The sequence below is a fragment of the Alexandromys fortis genome, unplaced genomic scaffold (assembly GCF_014885135.2).
Source record: "Alexandromys fortis isolate MF-2015 unplaced genomic scaffold, M_Fortis_MF-2015_v1.1 scaffold_20, whole genome shotgun sequence".
Lineage (NCBI taxonomy): Eukaryota > Metazoa > Chordata > Mammalia > Rodentia > Cricetidae > Alexandromys > Alexandromys fortis.
In genome coordinates, this window is record NW_026067903.1 from 6,482,314 (window position 1) to 6,489,920 (window position 7,607).

A 7,607-nucleotide genomic window follows, 5' to 3' on the forward strand; every position below is an offset into this window, starting at 1 on the left:
AAAAAAAAAAAAAAAAAAAAAAAAAAAAACAAAGACAGGCATCATTTCCTTTCAAAGGTCTCTGTCTAACACAGTTTGATAAAGCCATCCTCGGGGAAAACACAGCTTACAGCTTCAGTTCTAAACTACATCAAGTTTCAGGGCCAAGAATACACAGGGAAACAAAACTCAGGAAGCTTTCCCATCAGTGAGCCCTTATCTTCCCAGCAGCTACAAATTCCTTACTGACCTGAGCTCAAACAGACAAATGGCTGAGTAGAAGGCTCCATGCCGTGTTGTCTTCCCCCTACGCATGGTGACCTCTGTAAACCACTGCAGCCCCTGACCTGTCTTGGAGCCCTTGCTGGATTGTGTGTCTCATCTGATGACACCTTTGGGAAGATGGTACTTGTGACATAAGGAGGACCAGTGTGGAGGGACCTAGGTAACTATCATGGTGTTAGGTAACCATCAATGAAAAGTCATGGGTGCCCTCACCCACCTTCATTCCTCTGCCCCTGGAGGAGGCGGCTTCTCTCTGCCTTCCCTTTCTCTTCCTCACTTGGACCCCCCAATACCCTTTGTCTCCTTGGTTTTCGTTTGATCTTTGCAAGTATAGGCTGCCTGGTCCACTCCAGACGTTAGTCGCTTCCTCAACATGAAGGCTAGACTTCCCATAAGGAAAACAAGGATTTCTTCTTGGCCCCAGTTCTTGGATGTAACTCTGCTCAAAGCTGTACTTACTGAAAAGTGTAGTGGTGTGTGTGTGTGTGTGTGTGTGTGTGTGTGTGTGTGTGTGTGTGTGTGTGTGTGTGTATGTGATATCTAAAGTCTCTACTCTTCAGCAAGCTTTCTTGTTACAAAGCTGGTAAGCTTTGGCAAAGGTGCTGTGCATGGTGGTGCCTATCTGGAATTCTAGCATTTTGGAGGGGGGTGGACAGGAAGTTTAGAAGCTAAAAAACATCACAACAATACTACTAGACCAGTATTTAAGACAAGATGAGGCTGGGAGACGGTTCGCTCAGTAAAGTGTTTTCTGCAAAAGGACCTGGGTTTTGTCTCTAACACCTGTAAGAAGCTGGGTTTGGTGGTTCACACATATATCCCAGAGCTGGGGCAGAGACTCTAGGGTACGCTGGCTAGCTAGCCTAGCCTAACAGATGCGTCCCAAGTCCCAGCTGAAAGAAAGACTTTCTCTCAAAACAGAAGCAACAAAAACCCACAGGTATGTGTCTCCCGAGGAAAAACACCTGAAGTTGATCCTTAGTCTCGCACATGCACGCACACACAACGAAAATAGGCCAATAAGGCTGGAGATGTGGATCAGTGGTCATGTTTGCCTAGCAGGCGTGGACTGTACGTCTGTTATAGCAGCACTCTGGAGCTGGAGGCAGGGGGAGCACAAGTTCAAGCTCATCCTTGGTTACAGAGTAGGTTTCATACGATACGACTGACATATTTGTTTTTCTATATAGTATTCTGTTCATAGTTTCAACCCCACAGGTGCAGACAGCAGTCTGCCAAGAGCATGGTCTCCTTCAAGACCTGCGAGCCGTAAGTGAAATGACTAAGCAACTCCTGCCTTCTTGTTCTACAGTGAGTTCTGGAGTGGATCACTGGCCCGATAGTCTGATTTCATTTTCACTTTTCTGAGACAAGGTCTTGCTATTGTAGTCCAGGCTAGCCTTAAACACAGATGTCGTAGGAAACAAAGTAGAACAATATGTCCTCAAAGACTGTGGACAAGTTTTTAAATACTGGGTGACATCTGCTCTATAATATTGTTTGTTTGGTTGGTTGTTTTGAGACATGGTTTCCCTGTGTATCACTGGCTGTCCTGGAACTCACTCTGTTGGCCAGAATGGCCTGGAACTCAGAGATCTGCTTGCCTCTGTCTCCTGGGTGCTGGGATTAAAGGTGCTGGGCTTTTTGTTTGTTTGTTTTTTGGTTGTTTTGTTGTTGTTATTTTAGGTTTTTTGTTTGTTTGTTTGTTTTTTGAGATAATTTCCCTGTGTAGCCCTGACTGTCCTGGAACTCACTTTGTAGACCAGGCTGGCCTCAAACTCAGAGATCATCCCAAGTGCTGGGATTAAAGATGTGAGCTACCTCTGCCTGGCCATTTGTTTCTTTTTAATTGTGACTCTGTTGATCCACAGATAAAAAGTAATTCTGATATGCTTGCCAGTAGAATGCAAAAGAAGGCAGTTTAGGACATGGACAGTAAAACATCTACATTCCCCAGCATAACATTCCAGAGTGTGAGGATTAGACAGTAGAGCGAATGTCCCAGGCAATTCCATTCATAGCTCCTAGATCTTCAAAAGGAGAATACTCCTCAGATCTGGGGTTTCTAACCGGCAGGACTAAATCAAGATGCACTTTAAAAATGTGAAGTCTCAAGGCTAGAGATAGAGCTTAGTGGTTAAGTGCACTGGCTGCTCTTGCAGAGAACCCGGGTTCAATTCCTAGCATCCACATGGTGGCTCACAACCATATGTAACTCCAGTTACAGATATTCCAGAGGATGTGATGCCCTCTCTGGCCTCTTGCCAACACCAGGAACACATGTGATGTACATTCATACATACAAATACATATGCAATATATAGACAAAGCACTTTACACTTAATAAAAAATTTTAAAATCTTTCTGACATTTTGGATTCAGGCACAGATTATACTGCTTTAAATGGGAGTTAGCGTGCCTTTTTCCTTTTTATATATTATTTATATGTATTATATATAATAATATATATGTGTATCTTGATTGTGTAAACGTGTGAACGATTGAACATGCCATTCTCCTGATATTTGACAATGAACTTCTATTTGCAAGATAGTGTAATCATTTAATGACTCATGAAGAGGCCACCTTTCTTTTGGGTCAAGTATATAATCTAGTGATTATTATTATTATTATTATTATTATTATTATTATTATTACTTGGTTTTTCAAGACAGGGTTTCTCTATAGTTTTGGAGCCTGTCCTGGAACTAGCTCTTATAGACCAGGTTGACCTTGAATTCACAGAGATCTGCCTGCCTCTGCACCCCAGTGCTGGGATTAAAGGCACACGCCACCACCGCCTGGCTAAGTGTATTTATTATTAAAACACTTTTGAGCCATTTTTCTTAGCTGTGATCAATAGCTATAAGCACAAAACTTATCTAGAATTCTGCCTCCATGGCTTCTTTATCATACAGACTTTATTTCCCATTGTCCACAAATTACATTAGAGTGTTCTCAAGCTTCTGGCTCCTCTGGTGTCTCTTACCTTGCTCTGGTACATGGTTACAACAGAACTTCAAATACCCTTGTCTAGATGAACAGTCTAGTCCTGAGCAGCCCAAAAACTCAAACATTGAAGATGAGAAACAGAGGAGACCCAGCATGCACTACCAGAGAGGACTTACCAGGCTGTCAGTCCGAAGGTCTACAGTGCTGACCCCAGTACCCTGTGTAGGTAATCCCACATCCTGCAGCAGGATGTAGGTGGACACAGGAATCCTGATGTCCCAAAAGCTTGCACCAGCTAACCAGACAATGGCAGCAGTGGGCAACAAAGAGATCCTGCCTCACACAAGATGGAAAGCAAAGACGGACACCTGAGATCATCCTCTGATTCCCCACTCATCTCGTGTGTGTGTGTGTGTGTGTGTGTGTGTGTGTGTGTGTGTGTAGACGTCTACTCACGTGTGTACGTGTCACATACACTCTACAAATGACATGGTAAGCTCCATTTCTCCATCCCACCTAGCCACTGCTGAAAGGATCTTTCTCCCTTGGCTCTGCCAAGGTCCCCCTTCCAATTGATTACATTTGTTTGTTTGGTAAGGGGGTACATGCATGCCATGGCACACATGGAGGTCTGGTGGGAGGGTACATGCATGTTATGGTGCACATCTGGAGGTCTGGTGGGGGTACATGCATGCCATGGCACACATCTGGAGGTCTGGTGGGGGTACATGCATGCCATGGCACTCATACGGAGGTCAGAAGGCAACTTCCAGTAGTTTTTCTCCTACCGTGTGAATCCTGAGGATCAAACTCAACTCATCAAGCTTAGAAACACAAGTTCATAAGTCTGATAAGCCATCTCCTCAGACCTCTTTGTTTTGTTTTTGAAGACAGGGTTTCTCGGTGTAGCTTCGGCTGTCCTGGAACTCGCTCTTACGCCAGGCTGGCCTCAAACTCACAGAGATCCACCTATCTCTGCCTCCCGAGTACTGGGATTAAAGGTGTGCACCACTACTGCCAGGTGTCCTCAGACCTCTTTTAACAGCTTTTCCCTATTGCTTCCCTTTCTGATTACTACCCAGGCATCAAACTGTAGCTCATGGGCAAGCAATGCCTAACCTAGGCTTCTTGGATTGAGCTCCCAGTGCAAACTCTTCTTTCCTAGTCTTTGCTCCTGTGGGAGGGAAACCACTGGAGCCAGGCTGAGATGTGGCAGTGAGGTCAGGGACCGGCATCAGGCATCAGACAGCCCATCATCAAGCCCCAGACAGAGATGGCACCGATGTGGCAGGTGAACCTCCCCTCCCCTTCCTATAGCCTTGGCAGACATTACTAATCAATTGCATCACTTTCACAATGAGTCAGTCCAGAGCTGCAGACAACCACAAAGGTTGACTTGCCATTCTTGACCCAGACACTATCCAAAAGTCAGAGTGACTCTGACTCAGAAGACAAGCTAAAGGGTAGCGGTCAGAACACATGCAGGGGTTTCAAAATTGGTAAGGTAAAGGACAGGACAAGGCATGGCCAAGCTGGCAAGGGAAGCGGTGACTCACATTCATAGAGCCCTCGTTTACGGAGCTTTCTCTAAATACCCTGACTCTTGAGGTTAAACGACTCACTTGATACTACAGATGAGACAGAGAAAGGGGGTGCACCTGGTGTCACCCAGCCTTTTGACCCACATGGCACACGCTTACTCTCAGCCTCAGCACAGGTAGCTCCAGACTCGGTCAGCCTCTCTTCTAACGAGCCCCTCAGGACTGAGACTCACGAGAAGGATGGCAGACAGAGCCTGTGGCTTGCTGCTGGTCATCTGATCACTGCCTGGGACAGCAGCTCAGGGGACAGCGACAAAAGCTTTGCAGACAGGAGACACTCTGGAGTGCACAAATATTATGGCTTCAATGCAGTTTAAGCTACCAGCAAATGTCACTGAATACAGATTGAAAACAGGTGTCCATAGCAACCTCTGGGTTAAGAGCTAGCTGTACCTCACACATTGGTACCCTCAATTGGTAGTTATTTTGCAAGGTTCTGAAAATTAGGAACTGGGACAGAGCCGGACGGGGTAGCTCACTGAGGCATGTCTTTGGAGGTTTTACCTGATTGGAATGCTCTCTGAAGAACTTCCTGTGCCACATGGTTCTGCCACCGTGATCTACTCGGGCATACAGGACCCAGTGGCCATGGGCTAAATAAAGCCTCTGAAAATGTGAACCAAAGAAGTAACCCCTCCTCCAAGAGATTTCTGAAGGTCATCTGGTCACAGTAGTGAGAAAAGCAACTAATACAGGATTCACATTGAGTCCATCACGGCCTGGTATTCGGCTCTCTCTCATGCTTTGAGCCCCTCACGAGCTCTCTTGCCTGATTGGCCTTCATTTCTATTGCTTGCCAGGAAAGAACCCAAGAATGTCACTGGTGCACTGGCTGTGGGAGAGTGTCGGTCAGAATCCGGTTGCCTTCCAGTTTCCTGGTCTTTCCTCTCCACCCCAAGGCCCAAGCATGCAACAAGAAGCCTAGTGGTAGGAAAGAGCCTCTGAACACAACACGTAGAGGTAGGAGTTTCTCTTGTGAAGACCCCCACTGGTAGCCCCCATTTCCTGCTCTCTTTGCAGTATGCCAGTGCCTTTCCTACACAGGAGAGCCCCACAGCTAGGGCCAGGCAGATGGTGGCTTCCAGGAGTAGCAGCAGATGGTGGCTTCCAGGAGTAGCAGCTGCCCACAAGAGGCTGGGCTGCCCCTGGTAGGCTGGGGAGTGTGTTCAGCCGTCCTCTGCTCTTTACCAGGGTCTAGAGCCCATTCTAAATCACAGTCTGGGTCAGAGAAGGCAGGTGTTCAGGTGGCCCAGTGAGTGGCGCTCGTCTTGGGAGCTTGTGCCCACGTGTGTCCCCCTCACTGGCCTGCCAGACCAAAGATTGCTCTGCACTCCTGCCCAGGAGCCCTCTGAAGAACTGAGCAGTAACGTTCTTGGAGTCATCACCTAGGATTCTATAACCAATGAAGAACAGCAGCTGCCACCTAGTGTCTGAACAGTGTTACAGCTCCACCTTGAGTGGTGGGAACCAGGACGGTTGGCTAGGAATAATCCTTAGTTGCCCAAAGGGTTGGGCACCAGAGGAGCGGAAGGACTATGGTAGATGGATTCCTCCCGTCCTGATTCAGAAAGTCATCCAATGTGGCTACTCAAGAGAAACGCAATGGGTTTTTTGTTTGGTTGATTGGTTGGTTGGTTTTTGAAGATAGGGTTTCTATGTGTAACAGCCTTGGCTGTCCTGGAACTCACTTTGTAGACCAGGTTGGTCTCGAACTCACAGAGACCCTCCTGCCACTACCTCCCAAGTGTTGGGATTAAAGGCATGCGCAAGACACACAATGTTTTAAATGCTGTCAGTTCTATTGTTTTTAAACACCGAAGGGCTGGGATGTAGCTCCATGGTAGAGCACTTGTCTAGCATACGCAAGGCTCTGGGTTCCATCCACCACACTGGAAAACAAACAAACACATCGAAACATCTCCAGCAGCCTCTGCTCTTACCTGAAATCCCTTTAAGGCCATGGAAGTTTCTCACTTGCCTCTGGCTTCCCCTAAGGTCCACTCTGCCAGCCTAGGGCTCTGGCCACCCCAGCAACTTCATGTGAGAACTACACTTTGCTGCCTCCTGTACTGTGTAACTTACCCTGGCTGCTGTGACCGCCTAGCATAGCATACCCACTGTCCTTGTCTGTGGTGTTTCAGAGTTCCTATGCCTGAGCTCTTCTGACAGCCCCTTTCTGCTCTGCCTCATCAGGCAGCCACTAACTGATTTCAGCCAATCCTCTCACCGCCCCAGCTCACCCCTGCAAGTGCCCACAGCTCACCAGGACCTCAGGTCTGGAGGTCTGACCACCTGTTCCCAGCTCTGCCCTCACTGGCTTCACTCCCTGGTCCCATATCTATGCCCTTCCCTGCAGCTCCTACTGGAGTGGGGCTTAACTGTCCCCTGCCTTAAGACTGCATCCAGCTGGCCTCCTGGGTGCAATGATACTCATGCCAGTAACCTCAAGTGGAAACTGGAGCTTCTCAGATGCCTTAGCTATGCCCTTGGCCAGCCTTGCTACACTCTGAGCTCACTCACTCATCCTTCTCCAAGCCCAGCCCCCACCCACGCCCGCTCCGCTCACAGTACAGACAGCACCACTGGCTCTGCAGATCTGGGTCCAGATGCTGTCTCCTCCATCTCCAAGGAGAGGCTCCCTGCTCTGTTCTAGTCTCCAGAGCATCCAGATCCACCCACCATCTGCCACAGGCTGGGGCTGGGGTGCAGTTCAGTGGTTAGAGCTGGCTGAGCACGTCATGCCCTGGAGCCTATCCTCAGCACCAGAAAGAAAGCAAACAACAAACTCCG